Below are 16,828 nucleotides of genomic sequence, written 5' to 3'. Positions count from 1 at the left end.
AAAACATATCCTAAGAATCCAATCCATATTACATGTTTTTGGGGCCCCGGCCATTTCCATTCTCACCTCTTTCTGGCAGTGTTAGCAGAAGGAGAAGGAGTTTGCAATTCCTTCTTTAAGCAAGTGGATTGATAGAAAATTCTTGTAATGTCTGGCCTAACATTAAATCTAAATCTTGCAGCATGATTTTATGCTGCTCAGAGGCATCACTTAGGGTTTGCCTCACTTGGTCCAAGAGCTCATTGCGTCACCCCTGTCATAAACCTCCCCCTGTACCAGACATTACAGAATAAATTACAATACCATATCTAAATGCAGTAGCATAACTAGGGCTGGTGTAATACCCATTAACTATATGTATTTATTTTAATATGTAACAGTACAGGTCACCCCAATTATCAGTAACCAACAAAAAACCAGTGACCAATTTGATGACACTCACGCAACTGAATTAGAGTTCTAGTATTACCTCTGATACATGGAAATGAGAGCTAACTCATACTAGTACCTTACTGGCTCCTGGCTGCGTCATAATGACAATTCATTGCCTCTCAGAACAATCAGTCTCATTGGTCAGTTTTGACTTAAAGAAATCTACTTTTTGTTACACAAGGCAGTTGTGTTTTCTTTTTCTGGTTAATTGACCATAACCTTTGATAGAATTCATAGAATTCGACATGGTTTGTTTCATTGCATTCTGCATGATACTACTAATTAAACAATGTATACATCTCCCCAATGTGCGCCCAGGGCAAAGGTCTGTGGTAGCACCCCACCAAGGGCCATCGTCGCCCACCCATGCAAAGATCCACCCCCTCCTACTGACCTGAGATTCACGGAGCCTTGGGTGACCCAGGACTATGTTGGGGAAGCCTCTCTGAGGTTCCCCGATGCTATAAACTGTGCTTCTGGGAAAGGCTCCATTGGGAACCTCAGAGAGGCGTCTTGGGGTCCTAGTGCTTTTGCCCCATTGGACCTAATGGTAGATTCACAACTGAATGTATAACATGATGGTATTGTTCACAAATACCATGATTTTCACAATTTTGGCTGGAAGCAGTGTTCCCTCCCTGAGGATGCCACCCAGTGCAGTCTGCACCCCTGCACCCCTAGTGACTTCACTGACGCTGCTGTCCTGTAAACAGAAGCAGCTTTTTTACCATCCTTTGGCTATTGGGAGGCTGCCTTCACTTCCATCTGGTAGCTGCTTCGAAACTAAAAACAGCATGCATGGTTTGGCTCTGGGCTTGATGCTGGATAAATGGCATTTATATTTTAAAACGGCAATTAGAAAATGGGCCAGAACGTGGGTTCTGAGCACACTGTGTAGCGTTGAACGCGGTGTTCTGCCATTGCTAGTAATAATGCATGAGAAGCCACATGAAGCGAGTGGACAAGCGGTGGCACTCTTTGTTACTCCGTTTACCCAGTGCCTGAGCTTTTGGGGAGAGCTGGTGATTTTGTATTACTGCCTCCCGAAGCCAGAGCCACACTGGTAATTAAGATCAGGGAGTCCTTTACAATGTGGTCGGAGGACAGGCGGAATTCATCACTGACATGTACGCATTGTGGCACTCTCCCCTCCCAGCACAAAGGCCCAGCTGCCTGCTGATAGCATCGGTTCATCCATGTGGAGATCCCATTTGTTTCAGCCTGCCTGGGGGATCAGGTGACTACCAGCCAACTGGCTCTGCTTGAACTTCATGACTGAGGCCTATGGTGAAAGCACCAAACAACACAGTTACCTGCTTAGGAGTTATGTCTGCAAATGAAACCCGGAAGGAATCTTTTTCCTTCTGCTTATGGATTGGGCTGTGTTTGGAAGCATCTGGAAAAATAAATTAATATTGTCTCAGCCATCGTATGCTCATGAGTGCAACAAAGCACCTTAAAGTTTCAGTTGTGTTCTGAGTGCTATTTTTTTCCTTTTGCCTTAGGAAGGAGAAGAGATATTGCGGAGGCCAAGTTAAGGAGAGGTCAAGGGTTCCACTTTGGATGTCCTGCAGTGTGTAGTAGTGTGCTGTTCAAATTCCACAACAAACAAACATTATATTATATCATGTAGAGACAGTGTGTGTAGAGCCAGTGGCTGGCATGCTAGGCTAGGCCTGGAAAAATCCAGATTCAAATTCTATTATGCACTCCACTGGATGGTTTGGGGCCAGTCACTGTCTCTCAGCACAACCTACCTTGCAGGGTTATTATGAGGATAACATGGATGCAGAGGTTTTGAGAACATCTTTTGCTACTCTAACAGTTCAGTCCTATCTTGGGCCAGCCCAGAGCATGCAGTGGTGTTGGCACACCCTCTGCTGCATGGTTTGGGCCAGTTGAGCACCAGGCAGTGATGGAAAGAATATTTTATATTTGCCTATTCTGCCACTGTCTGATCCCAAATGGGCCTACTTGGATCTGTGCCAGCTCTTTGGCTGGTGTAAATCCAAGTGGGTCCAAGAGGGCATGTCAAACCTGCACTGGGGGCATAGGATATTAGCTCTGCCGTCGCCACCAATATCAGCCCCCAGTCGGCCCTTGACATATCCCAACCTGAGCCCAATATCTGCCCTGAATGTCCCCTGAACTATCCTGTGGCATCCAAGCAGTTCTGACAGACATAGGAAGCAACCGGCCATTTCCTAGGCGGCATTTCTGCTGGTGTCTCTTGTGCTCAGCAGCAGCACACCATTTATGGCAGTGTTGTGCCATTTACCTGCTGATAAGACTGGGCTGCAAGCTGCTTGGAGGACGGGTGCAATAAAAATGTATCCAAATTTTTGATCAATATTTTCTCTTAGGATTGTGACAAAAACCATTTGTGTAACTGTGTGGCTTCACATCTGAGGTCCAAAACTACTTGCCAAGAAACTTTGGGGAACTCTGCGGGAATGTTGCCAGAGAGGGGTTGTAGATGTGTGGCAGAGCCCCTGTCGTTCGGAAGTTCCCAGGTTCAATCCTTTCTGTCACGAGGTAGGGCTGAGAAAGACTTGTGTAAAACTTGGAGGGCCACTACGTATGCAAGGAAAACAGTTGGGGTGAATCCATCCTATAGGTGTGCCTACACCAGGCGCTGTCTGCTCTGCCTCCCTCAGAGGTATCTTAGATTAGACTTTTCTTTCAGACTGCACATATAAATTCCAGGGCACGTTGACCTGCCCTTGTGTCTTGTGTGCTTTCTCAGTCCTCGTCGATATATTTTATATCTCCACCTAGAACGACAGCACTTTCCTTTTCCCTCAGGATCATCCTTTTTGTTTTTCATTTTGTGGTTTTTCTCTCCACCTGCTCCTAGTCAAAACAGTCTACTGTCAAATAAGGGTGCTGAAAAGGAAGAAGTTGTTTGGTCAGAGACAGTCCTAAATCACCCAAGTGGGATTCATGTTACCGGATCTGTAGGGCTCTGGAGAAGCACAGCCGCTTAGATCTACCTTCCCCACTTCTTTCCCCCCTAAGGATGGCTGTTCACTGTCTTGCCACCATTTCTCATTATTTGCAAGGATTTGGGACTGATGTAGCCTGGAATACTTTTCCACTTGTTGATCTGTCGGAAAATAGCCATCTTCATCAGTGCACCGGGAAGAAAGTCAGAGCCGCCGTGGCATGAAGGCAGCAGACCTGGTTTCAGTGAGTTCCAGCAAAGACTCCTGTCAGTAATGCCAAAACAATTAGACGGAGTGACTAAACACTCTGACAGCAGTGTATTGAGGAGGCCAGCCATAATTCATCAGCAACCCTTTAAAGCCGTGATGTTATCTATGCTCTGCACAAAAGTCACAGCTGTCTGGTGATAACATCAGAGAGAGGGGAGTCCCATCTGTTTTTCACCTTCCACACTGGGGGAGCAGGTGACTGCCAGCTGACTGAATCTGCTTGACCCTCTAGGTCTGGTCCCTGGAGAGGCACAACTCACAAAACCAAACAACGCAGCTTTTGCCACCTGGGTATGCCTGGATTGCCAGGCACCACCCCAGCCCGGAGGCAGCGAGCATTGCAAGGGTTGTTCACTGCTGCTCAAGAGAGAAGTCCTGCACTTTCAGCCTCTGTGTGAGAAGGAGAGGCTCAGCAGGTGCTTCGCAGAAAAACAGGGCAGTGAGTATAAAAGCTCATCCAAGGATGAGCTCATCTGAAAGCTCATCTAAGGAGCAGGTACCTCCTGCTGGTTAGAAGGAACATGCTCCAAGGAATTGGTATGCTCCCTGCCCATTACTATCTTCTGATTACTGCTGTGCAGTGAAATCCTATCTTGCGCTGGAGGAGGCAGGCCAGGAGGCCTGTGCTGTATCCAGCGCAAGACTGGGGCCAGAATCGGCTCAGTGGAGGTAAGGGGAAACTCTTCCCCTTATCCCTGGGTAAGCCACCACAGCCCCAATGGTGCTTCTTGGACCTGCGCCACCTCAAGAGTGGCTTAGAGCCACTCCACGCTGCTCGGTGAACGGAGTTGGGATCCACCATAACTGCTGAATTCCAGCCCCACCTCCCGGTCCCTGCCCACCCCCTGGAATGCCCTCCACTTGCCTTCCCCTTGTCCCAGAATACCTCCCTCCTGCTCTTCTCCACCTCCTCCCCAGGCCCCCGCATTGGCCAAACTCAGCCCTGTGCGCGTCACCCGGTGCAGACTGCATTGTCCTATCTAGGCCACTGCTGCCAAGGAAGGTAAGTTGGCAGGGGAAGCTGGATGGATGAGAGTGAAATGGAGTGGGGGAAGGTGGAGCAAGGTACCAACAGTGCAGGGGGAGGACGAATCAAAGAGGCAGTGGGGCAGAGGAAGGGCAGATCAGGTCTAGGAAGGGGCAGGTATGGTGGCAGTAGTTGCCACCAATTCCTACCGACTTCCGGGTCCTGATTCCATAGTGTTGGTCCATGCAGACTTGCACCAGTGAATTCACTGGCACAGGTCCAAGTAGGCCCCTCCACAACTGCCCCCTGGAGGATGCAGCAGTAGCCATTTTGGCATTGCTACATCAGCAGGGGGAGCACTAAAGAATTGGACTGGGCTGTTAGTTGTGGAACCTGTTTTCCATGAAAGGGCCTCATCCAGTGGCATAAGAAAGAACAATAAAGAAAAAAGTGACTCTGAGCATGTGCAGGGGGCCGGTCCTCACCAATGAAGAACCACATTGTGAAGGTCATTTTAATTGCAAAAAGGTAATTGCAAAGAATTAGAAACAGAATAATAAAGAGAAGAGGATGATAAAAGAAAGGAAGAATTGCACCACCAGAACACATAAACTGAATACATAATAATAGTTGCTCCACTATCATATTATGGTTAAGGCTATTCATATACAGGCGTGCACAGCTTAACAGCAGACAGCATAATGACGGACTGCATGACTGTGGTCAAAGCACAGTAAAGAGGTTCTTAATGAGGCAATCAGTCTCCCATAGCCTGCAGCAGAGTGTCTGTCTACACAACAGAGAGGCTCTTAATGCAAAGAAGAGGCAGTTTATCTCCAGTAGCCTGTGCAGCCAGCAAGTGTCTGGTAGGCAGTGCCTGTTTACACAACAAAGGCAGTAGATTGGCTGAATGTTTGCTTAACAACCTAATCGCATAACAACGGGGATTGGAGAACGTATCCCCATCATTAAGTTGCGCACACCTGTACTGTTTTCCTACAAGTTCTTCCCCTGCTAAATAGAAGAGGAGCACCACTTCAACAGACGCCTCTTTGCCCAGTTGGCAGAGAGTACAGTCACAGTCCTCACTTTGGTTCCTCCAATTCTACCATCCTCACCCACCCAAAAGTTCCCTGCTCCCTCAAATCTCTCCCCTGCTGCTCCTTATGCCTGAACCTCTCTTCCAGGTCAACTGCATGTCTTCCTCTCCTACGTCCTTCAAATCTGTCCTCAAGACTCGCATTTTCCACAAAGCCTGTCATTACCCTCCAGTCCCTTTATCCTACTGTAATTAAACCTAAGTATTCGTGCATGAAATAATCAGATCTTCTTTCCCGGTACCTTCCCTCATCTCACCTCCCTTTCTTCTGTTCTCTCCTTTGTGTTTATTCCTAGATTGTGAACCCCTGGGGCAAGGGACTGTCTTCATATCTGTTTAGGAGTACCCAGACTGCTGTTTCATTGCTGCTCTAATTGTTCTTACTCTGTGATGTGGCTCTTTTTAACTTTTTAAATTTATATTGTAGTGTACAGTATTGTTATGTTGAAATGATGTGAGATGCCTCGGGTGCCATGTCAGGTTGGAGAGGTGGGCTAGAATTTCTGGAATGAATGAATGGATGGGTCTATATAAATAATAAGAAAGAAAATTCTGATAGTTGATCAAGAAAAAAGGGAAGTTTGGCAAGAAATAAAAGATATTGATTGATCTAAGACAGGTCTCTAAACTTTTCAGCTGAAGGGCCGCATCAAATATCCGGTACAGTGTCGAGGGCTGGGGAAAAAAAAATTAAATAAAATTTAAATAAATAAATTAGAGATGGAACTTAGATGAATGAATAAATGAATGAGCTAAAATGCTCAGGATTTCTCCAAGCACCAACACAGCCCAAGAAATAAAGCACACACTTAAATGGACCCCCATTCCCCCACCCCACAAGCACAACTCTGGTTGTGTTTGATCAAATGGCCCAGAGGCTTTCAGGGTATCAGAGGCTGGCCGTGGGCTGGAGAGAGGCTGGCCCCGGGCTGCATCTGGCCCCCGGGCCAGGGTTTGGAAACCCCTGATCTAAGACGCCCCCCCCATGCATATGGGGGATTCCCCCTCGCAGATACAGGAACCCATGGATTCCAGGGAACCCTATCTCCACAGCTCCCATGTCCCCATGCCTTCCCCATAGCTATTAGCTTTGTTTATGTTGTTTACAATTGCAGAAGGATTGTGTATCTTGCTTTAACCAGACTGTAAGCAGAAAGCTTATAGCAAAATGAGCAGGCAGGCAGCCTGTAGCTAGAGGGGATGACTCAGCGAATGTTAACAGGAAGCAGGAAGCTGGGAAGAGGGTGGTATCAGTGGCAGCAGCTCCACCGATAACATATCTCCCTCCCTGGCCTTAATCCACTTTCCCAGGTTCACTCAGACTTACGCAAACCAATTGCTGGTTCAGGTCTGAATAGACCCATCACAGCAATGGAGGCTTGCCCCCAGGCAAGGGAACAAATGTTCCCTTACATGGAGGAGACCTCTGGAACTCCCCGAGGGAGCAGCACGTGCTCTGGTGTTCCGGCTGCATTGGGTAGGGGGTAGATAAGATTGGGCTGTAAACATTGTATAAAGGCTGTGTATTTCTGCCATTCAAATGTAGGCCGTTATTTCTGCCATTACCTCTGTTCTCCTCATTTTTACATTTTATATATTTGGAAGCAGGAAAAGGGTTTCAGGGTAAACAATTTAAACTGCATCTGTGCTTGGGCTCTGGCTTATCTCATTAAAAGAACAGCACTGACTTTTTGCCCCTTTACATATTCTCTTTGTTTATTTCTAATGCCTAGTCATGTTTTTGGTTGGGAGCTTATTTTCAATACAAAGGAGCACCACAATGCATTTTAAATGAGGCCAATTTATTATATAAAGTATTGACTGAGTCCTTGAAGAAACAACAGTTGTTCTGAAGCTTATGTATACTGTACCACCAGTGCAACATTTAATATGGCATCAAGGAAAACAATTCAGAGTCTGAGCTTGAAAGCAGGAGGAGAGGCAGCAAGGGTGAAGACAGACATGCTGAAGTGTATTGGAAGTGGTGTGAACACACTGCTCTGAAAATAAATGTCTTAGAGTCCAATCCTATGCATGTCTACTCAGAAGTAAATCCAATAAGAGCCAATGGGGTTTACTCCCAGGGAAATGTGGACAGGATTGGGCTGTCAGAATGCAATACATGTGTATTCAAGACACTTTTAGGACACTATCAGATTGGGCTCTAGATCTGTTTGCTATACAAAAGAAACCCTTTTTACAATGATTTGTAGAGCAATGTAACCTTGGTTTGGCCACATCTGCAATTAGATTGCACACCCTTGGACAGGAACTGTACCACATGTAAGTGGCACACTTTTCACACTTTGTCCAGCATCTGAAGAAATGTTAGAGGATGGAAGCGCTGCTCATCACCTGACAGTACCATTTGTTATATCCAGAGGCAATGGAGGTGTCATGAAAAATGCTTCAGGCCTCGCGTTCAAACAAGCGCTACAGGTTCTCTAGTCTAGCTCTGTCAAATCTAATTTCTGCAAAGTTAACCTGCTGTTTTGACAAGGCTGCGTCTGTTTCATTCTTCTGCCCCTTCCCTCAGTGAAGCTACCAACATAGCAGTCTTGCTTTCTGTAAAACACTGCTGCCACTGGGTGTAGGACATTTCGACGTCTCTTCGAATCTCAGCATTGATTTTATGAGGGTCTTAGGCCATAATTTTGTGCAGAAGCCAATTTAGTCTGCGAACGGAGACGTGTCTGTCTAAAACTAGTGATTTTAAGGCTTCAGCAATTATCTGAATATGAGGAAAGGGTGGGTGAGTCTGGGTGCTATTAGCCATATTAGGCAACAATGACCTGTTGTCATCGGCAATCAGGGCTCCCAGCTCAGCACTGCAATAATTTCAAGATGTGCTGAAAGTTATTTAAGAGCCGCTTTGTTGGCAAGGCCTGTTTACGTCAAAGCATTCTTCATGGAGGGAGGTTTTCAGCTGTCATTGTGGAAGAAAAACCAATAAAAACGGTGAAGCCAATCCAGCCCAAGGGTGGCAACTTGAAAGACTAATAAATATGTCTTTGCTATTAATAAAGGACAAGTTTCATCAAAGCAGGGAGAGCCAATGAACACTTTCATTTTAAAACACACACACAACCTTTCATGATTGTGGTCTTTGAGGTCTGCAGTATTTATTGGGTAGGTGGGACTGTTGTTGTGGGTGCTACAGCTTGAGGAGGTCTGCACTGCACCCTTGTTTTTTTCATGGGCCCTGTTCCTTGGCCTTTAGCTGCAACCTGACATACAGAAATCCAGGAAGTGAAGCTATTTTTAGGTATGGAGGTAAAGCGATGGGAATGCTTCATTGCTGCATGTCAGGCTATTGAAGGCCAGGAAAAGAGACGTGGAATGGTGGCCACCATACTTGCTTTCAATGCCTTTGGTAGTAGCACTGCTGTCTGTGGCCAGTGCTGATGCCTCATCATCAGTACAGCAACAGGGCATGTCAAAGATGCATAGAAGCATCAGTGTTGGTGTAGGGTACAAGTGATGGTGTGGAGCAGGTGAACGAAGGAGTCAAGTTGGTCACCCAAAGCAATGAGCTGGTTTGGATAACACTTGTCCCACTAAGCCAGGTCCATGAATTTGAATGGGAGGGTACAGAGAATGCACACTTCCTGTGCCCTCCCAGCGTGCTGAGAAGTTGCCTAGGGGCCCAATCCTAACCGATTTAACAGCGCTGATGTAGCTGCAATGCATCACCAATGTATGGGAAGAAATGCTCCCCTTACTTTGAGGAGGCCTCCATGACTGCCCTCCCCACTGCAGGATGCAGTGCATGCCCTGTTTGCACAACTGTATCAATGCATGAAAGCTGGATAGGTTTGGGTCCTAACTGACCCGCTCCCACTACCATTTATGCAGCCGCTCCCCTGCATGCCAGAAGAATAATGGGATAGGAGCACTCAAGCAGTGGGTACATCCTAATCATGCAAAGAACCAGCCCATTGAGAAGTCAACAGTTATACAGGAAGCCATGGGATTAGTCTGTACTGACTCCATGGTAGATGGCAGACTATATAGATATGACGTAGAGCTTTCTGTTCTGGATCTCTTTAATTTTATGTATTTATTCAGTGTATTTATTTATGAGAAATATTCAAACCCCACCCTTCTGTCATTAAACAAATGCTCAGGTTGGCTTATAAAAACAAAAGGAAAACATCACACAATACAGCCATCATAAAAATTAAAACAGATTAAAATTAAAACACACAGCCCAATTTGGCTGATGCAGTGGTGCCAAAACGGTGACTGCTCCATCCTATCATGAGGGGGCAGTTGCAGAGGTCTCCTCAGGGTAAACCTCCAAGGTCCAGACGGGGTGCACTCAGACCTGCCCTAGGTAAATAGTTTACACAGATCCACATGGCCCCATGCCATGGAATCAGGTCAGCCAATTCCCCCTGGCCTCATTTGCCCACCCTCCACCCTGTCATTGCCCTTTCCCTGCCCCAATTCAGCCCCTCTTCACCCCATTTTGCCCTCCCCCTTCCCCACTTCTCCCACTGACTTACCTGCTCTAGCAAGAGGCGGGAGAAGTGCTGTGTTGCAGTAGGCAGGAAGGTTTGCTTTTACGACTGGCACTGACGACACTGGCAGCTTTCCTTCTGAGGCAAATAGTTGCTGCAGGTAGAGGATCTTTACTGGGACCCTGCAGTGGCAAAGGGTTAAAGACTCCTTCTCCATGCCTTGATCCCAGTCTGGATCAGGCCCTCTACAGCTGCCCTTTGCCAGCAAAAAAAAAAACAAACCCAAAAAAACCAAAAACCACAAAGATCACTACGGTCAATTACATGCTTGATGTATATAGTGTCCCCTTCTTTGATAGTGGGAACTAAGAGCAATACCATAGCTGCACACATACTCCTCTCCACAACGTGCATGTCCTTAGTTTAAAATTCAGGCTTTGTGACTTGGTAATTCAATCACAGCAAGCTGTGGCTGCATTTCATAGTTAATGCCCATCCATCTGTGGATACCTGTGATAATATTACATAATAATCTGATCTCATCATGGTCAAAAGTCCATTCCACATAGTTGAATGAATGACCAGATTTTCCAGATTATGATTATGTAATTAAACCTCACCGAGATTATAATTAAGATTCTGAAAATGATAGCTTGGCTTTCCAACAGATTGTCAATGGCTTTTTTTTTAGAGCAGCAGAAGAAATACTGTGTGGCCTCAGAATAAACCTGCTTTCTGTGCTGGATTGAAAGACTGGGAAAGCAATTTGAGGATCTGTTTTTTTGAATCTCCAGATCTATGTGCTGAACACTTTTGTGACATTGTGCTGTGAGCCAGAATCACATGTGCTATGGGGTGGTGGAGGTGATGGAATGAGATTGCACATGCTGCCTCCACTCCCAGCCTCCACGGGTTAATATTAAGATTGCAGTAGAGCTCCCATGAGTCTAACTGTATGTCCACAGGACTGTCTCCCCATGTTTGGGAACCTTGAAAAGGCAGCGGTCCTAATCAAATGGAGAGAATCCTACATACATGCAGTTGTGAGTTCTGTTCCAACTTCTATGTAGAATAGGACAGGGCTTGCCAATGTGATCTTCTTCTCCCTATGCATTCATTATCACTGATTGCTGAAACAGAGCTGCAGTTATGCAGCCCACCTTTTTCCGTGTCCTGCAAATCATAATTGCATAATGATGCAAGAAGCTAGCAAGGGCCAATGTGGTGTAATGATTACGACTGAGCTGTGAATCAAGACTCCCCTGATTTGAAACTCACCTCTAATGTGATTTTATGTGGCCTTAGTCAAGACACTTGCTCTCAGTCCCAGTTATAATATGGGGATACTAAAGTCTGCTTACCTTACAGGTGGTTGTAAGGATTACATCAAGGTAATGATGTCAGTTTTGCACACTCAGAATGTGCTATGCTAAGTATTACTGTTTAATACTCTGCTCTAAAGGTTGTTATTTAAACAGGAGTGTACAAAAGTAGATGCGGTTAAACAAGGAATGCCTACTATACATTTTCTATTCTACAACTTCCTCAGGAGATTATACCTGTCAAATTTCTGAAAGTTTGATGAAGAGTTATGAAACCCTATTGCAGAGGCAATTTTAAAAAAAGGTTTTTGATAGTGTAAGATTTGCATTGCCTTCAGTGGAAGACCCAATGACTTTTTTGTTCCATATTTATTGTGTCTTTTCTGTTTTAGGCATTCTACAACCCTTCCAAAAAATAGGAGTTGCCAAACTGCAGACAGATAAGATTAAGCGGATGTTAAATTAGGAGCCCGTAATCCCATATCCTGTGACTGTTCTTTTGCTTATCCATTGTCATCCTTGAATCTTTTTTTTTTTAAAGAAATGTGGGATAGAAATATTTGAAAATGAACTAAAATAAACAAAAAGTTTCATAGCAGGTTTATTGATGTCCATAGCCTACTACCTGAGGACTGTAGTCCAAAGATTTGGCTGGCCAGATGAACATCTGAACATCAGTCTTCTTCACAATTACATTACAGTTCTGGGTCATGCATGTATCGCTCTGTCCACTGTGTCTTCTAGTCTTACTTTTCTTCTCATTTTCCTGAATCACCTCTTCTTCTTCTTCTTCTTCTTCTTCTTCTTCTTCCTCCTCCTCCTCCTCCTCCTCCTCCTCCTCCTCCTATGAGGGGATTTTAAAATGACTCAGAGTCTCTTTCCAGCATTACTCAGAGCCTCAAAGTCCTAGACCCTGCTGCATGTCTCACCACATTTTGAGGATTGCCTTTTCAGTCATGGAATCTAGAATACCATCTCAAAGGAGGCTCACCCGGCATGCTGGAAACATGATTTAAAAACAAACTACACAAAAGATGGCATCCAATTCAAACCACCAGTTTGTTTATATGGAGTCTTTACCATAGAGATGCAACACCATCCTTATAATGAAGGTGGCCATGTTTTCTAGCACCAAGCTCGCAGGACAGATTGCTAGTGTGGTGAGCATGCTAAAACATGAAAAATGAATGTGATCTTAGCATGCTAGGAGTTTTTTTTTTTTAAAAAGCTCTCTAGCACTTCTAGCACAGGAAAAACAAAAGCAACCAGGTTGCCAACCCTGCCTGAAGCTATTCCTGGAGACTTTGTTAGTGCAATGTAATGTCAGTACGCCAAAGAGGCCCTGTTAAAATCTTTAGGATTACTCCTGGAGACTGATGCTTTTTCCTCAATATGGAGGAGCCTCCAGGCCTGATGATGTTAATGCATCACCTGAAGAAGTAGAGCTGCCACATCTGGAAAGGGAAGTCCAGTCCAAGGTCGTATTCTGCACTAGCAACATAACGTACTGTGCAGAACATTTTGTGAAATGCCCTTCCCAGGAGGAACTTGGCCGGGTGCCTATCTGAAAGACACTTTCTCTTCACTCTTCACTCATTTCAACATGACTTTGGGGAGAACAAACTCTTATTAGCCAATACACACAGATTCATCCTGGATGAACTTATTGCAAAATGGAGCCTGCTGCCTTGTTCCCAAAACAGAGGATTTGTATAGCAGGGACATGACTTACTGAAGGGGGCTCTAAATTAGACTAGAAACTAATGATGGACATTACTAATTTTGACTCAATTTGTGTGTATCAGGCACCATTTCTTCCCCACACAGTTCCAAAACGTGACTTTTGTCACTCCGGAGACAAGAAATGCTGTATACCTATACAGCATTTAACAGTGTATAAAATTAGGACATTCAAAAGTGTATAATAAATAGAAAACAATGCATAGGAATGTTAAAAAGTAACAACAGGCCTGCAAATTTGAGGGTCAGAAAAACGTTTGCCAAAATCTATGGTGGTTTTACATGAAATTGGGGCACTGATTCAAAAAATGGCATCCGTTTTGCCATAGCACATCTAGCTTCGGAGATATGGCATAGCCTTGCTAGTGAATGGTTCAAGCAGCTTCCTCATGAGGAAGTCAGGGCATAGGGTTCCTCACAAGGAAGTTGCTTGAACCATTCACTAATGTGACTATATTCAAAACTAGACATGTTCAGGCAAAACTGATGCCATTTTTGGCATCAGTGCCCCAAATATACCCAGTAGTAGGTCTAACTTTTAAGACAGCAAAATGTGTGTTGGCCTGTATAACTGTAGGGAAAATGAACAAAACGGGATTCAGTGAAGATCAAATTCAGTGATGGCTGATGGATAATCTGACACTGCAGCCATTTCCACAAATCTTCATCGGGAGCCCAGGAATGCCAACAATTTATATGAGTCCTCAACATGTTGGCGTGCAATTAAATAAATGCAATAATAATTGCAAAAGTGAACCTCCAGTTTTTCAGAGCTGGCAGTAAGAACATAAGAAGAGCCCTGCTGAATCAGTATCTCACAGTTGCCCACCAAATGTCCCAGGGAGCACACAAGACAACAGACACAACCTGCGACCCGGTGCCCTCCCCTGCATCTGGCAATCAGAGGCAGATTACCTCTAAAACCAAGAGCTTGCACATACCTGCCCGAATGACCCCTCCTGACCAAGGAATTAAGGCAGATAGAGGTTAAAAGAGAAGATGTTTCAGACCTCATTGATAAATTAAAGATCAATAAGTCACCAGGCCCTGATGGCATCCACCCAAGAGTTATTAAGAAACTGAAGAATGAAGTTGCTGATCTCTTGACTAAAATATGCAACTTGTCCCTCAAAATGGCCACAGTGCCAGAGGATTGGAGTCCTCTGTCCTCGGTGGAGCAAATGTCACACCGATCTTTAAAAAAGGAAGGAGGGGGGACCCGGGAAACTATAGGCCGGTCAGCCTAACATCTATACTGGGTAAGATAGTGGAATGCCTCATCCAAGATAGAATCTCAAAACACATAGACGAACAAGCCTTGCTGAGAGAGAATCAGCACGGCTTCTGTAAGGGTAAGTCTTGCCTCATGAACCTTATAGAATTCTTTGAAAAGGTCAGCAGGCATGTGGATGCGGGAGAACCTGTGGACATTATATATCTGGACTTTCAGAAGACATTTGACACGGTCCCTCACCAAAGGCTAATGAAAAAACTCCACAGTCGGGGAATTAGAGGGCAGGTCCTCTCCTGGATTGAGACCTGGTTGAAGACCAGGAAACAGAGAGTGGGTGTCAATGGGCAATTTCCACAAGGGAGAGAGGTGAAAAGCAGTATGCCCCAAGGATCTGTCCTGTGACCGGTGCTTTTCAAACTCTTCATAAATGACCTGGAGACAGGGGTGAGCAGTGAGGTGGCTAAGTTTGCAGACGACACCAAAGTTTTCCGAGTAGTGAAGACCAGAAGTGATTGTGAAAAGCTTCAGAAGGATCTCTCCAAACTGGCAGAATGGGCAGCAAAATGGCAGATGCGTTTCAATGTAAGTAAGTATAAAGTCATGCACATTGGGGCAAAGAATCAAAATTTCACATATAGGCTAATGAATTCTGAGCTGTCTGTGACAGATCAGGAGAGAGATCTTGGGGTGGTGGTGAACAGGTTGATGAAAGTGTCGACCCAATGTGCGGCAGCAGTGAAGAAGGCCAATTCTATGCTTGAGATCATTAGAAAGGGTATTGAGAACAAAACAGCTAATATTATAGTGCCGTTGTACAAATCGATGATAAGGCCACACCTGGAGTATTGTGTCCAGTGCTGGTCGCCACATCTCAAAAACGACATAGTGGAAATGGAAAAGGTGCAAAACAGAGTGACTAAAATGATTATTGGGCTGGGGCACCTTCCTTATGAGGAAAGGCTACGGCGTTTGGGTCTCTTCAGCCTAGAAAAGAAGACACCTGGGGGATGACGACATGATTGAGACATACAAAATTATGTCTCAAATTATGCATGGGAAGGATAAAGTGGATAGAGAGATGCTCTTTACACTCTCACATAACACCAGAACCAGGGGACTTCCAGTAAAATTGAGTGTAGGCAGAGTTAGGACAGACAAAAGAAAATATTTCCTTAGCGTGTGGTTGGTCTGTGGAACTCCTTGCCACAGGATGTGGTGGCGGCATCTGGCCTGGACGCCTTTAAAAGGGGATTGGACAAGTTTCTGGAGGAAAAATCCATTATGGGTTACAAGCCATGATGTGTATGTGCAACCTCCTGATTTTAGAAATGGGCTATGTCAGAATGCCAGATGCAAGGGAGGGCACTGGGATGCAAGTCTCTTGTTATCTGGTGTGCTCCCTGGGGCATTTGGTGGGCCTCTGTGAGATACAGGAAGCTGAACTAGATGGGCCTATGGCCTGATCCAGTGGGGCTGATCTTATGTTCTTACGTTCTTACCTACTGTGACTTGTAACCTGTAATGAACTTTTCCTCCAGAAATTTGTCCAATTCTCTCTTAAAGGCATCCAGGCAAGATGCCATCACTAGTTCCTGTGGCAAAGAGTTCCACAAACTAATTACACACTGGGTAAAGAAATACTTTCTTCTGTCTGTCCTAATTCTCCCAACACCCAACTTAGTTGGATATCCCCTGGTTCTGGTGTTATGTGAGAGAGAAAAGAGCGTCTCTCTATCCACTCTGTCCATCCCCTGCATTTTTTTTGTAAGTCATATTCCCTCTCAGGCGCCTCTTTTCTAGACTGAAGAGGCCTTTCCTCATAGGGAAGGTGCCCCAGCACAGTAATCATTTTGGTTGCCCTCTTTTGCACCTTTTCCATCTCCACTGTATCCTTTTTGAGATGTGGTGAACAGAACTGGACGCAACACTCCAGGTGTAGCCTTACCATCGATTTGTACAATGGCATTACAATATTAGCTGTCTTATTCTTAATACCTTTGCGAATGATCCCAAGCATTGAATTAGCCCTCTTCACTGCTGCCGCACATTGTGTGTCATACTTTCATTGAGGTGTCAACAAGGACCTCAAGATCTCTCTCCTGATCTGTCTCAGACAGCTCAGAACCCATTAGCCTATATGTAAAGTTTTGATTCTTTGCCCCAATGTGCATGACTTTATACTTACTTACATTGAAACGCATCTGCCATTTTGCTGCCCATTCTGCCAGTCTGGAGAGAGCCTTCTGGAGCTCTTCACAATTTCTTCTGGTCTTCACTACTCTGAAAATTTTGGTGTCATCTGCAAACTTGGCCACCTTGCTGCTTAGCCCTGCCTCCAGGTCATTTATGAACAGGT

This window comes from Tiliqua scincoides, chromosome 2 (genome assembly GCF_035046505.1).
Source record: "Tiliqua scincoides isolate rTilSci1 chromosome 2, rTilSci1.hap2, whole genome shotgun sequence".
NCBI classification, from domain to species: domain Eukaryota; kingdom Metazoa; phylum Chordata; class Lepidosauria; order Squamata; family Scincidae; genus Tiliqua; species Tiliqua scincoides.
The sequence above is the reverse complement of the archived record's forward strand: the minus strand, read 5'-3'. Positions refer to the sequence as shown.